We start from the raw sequence: 507 nt of genomic DNA on the forward strand, positions 1-507 counted from the left end.
TGAGCCCCACCTCAGAGCCCCCAGGGGTGCCAGGGCATGCCTGGGCTTGCAGGAACTCACTGTGGAGGAGCACAGGCTAGCAGGGCCCCAGGTACCTGTCAGGCCCCGGACGGCCTCCCGAGCACATTAGCACTTAAGGAGGGGCAAGAGGACCGCCCAGCGCAGGGCTGGTGCACTCAATGCAGGAAGGACTCTGGTGTGAGCAAGGGCCAGATGTACCCCGTCACCCGGAGGGTGACCTCCACTTGAGGCCAGAAGCAACCGGCCTGGCAGCAGATCGTGGTCGTGGGCTCGACGGGCCACTCCGCCTCTGTGGGAAGCAGATTCCGGGCCTAGCAGGCCAACAGCCTCCTCAGGGCACCCACACCCTCAGCCCGGGCCGAGTGGGTCTCCACGGAGCCTGCCCGTTTCTGTACGCTGTGGGGTTGTCTGGCTCTCCTTTTATATTTCAGCAGATACTGCCGAAGTACCCTCCAAAATACCCTCCCACCCACAGCCCGCAAGTTC

The sequence above is a fragment of the Propithecus coquereli genome, unplaced genomic scaffold (assembly GCF_000956105.1).
Source record: "Propithecus coquereli isolate 6110/MARCELLA unplaced genomic scaffold, Pcoq_1.0 Scaffold552, whole genome shotgun sequence".
Lineage (NCBI taxonomy): Eukaryota > Metazoa > Chordata > Mammalia > Primates > Indriidae > Propithecus > Propithecus coquereli.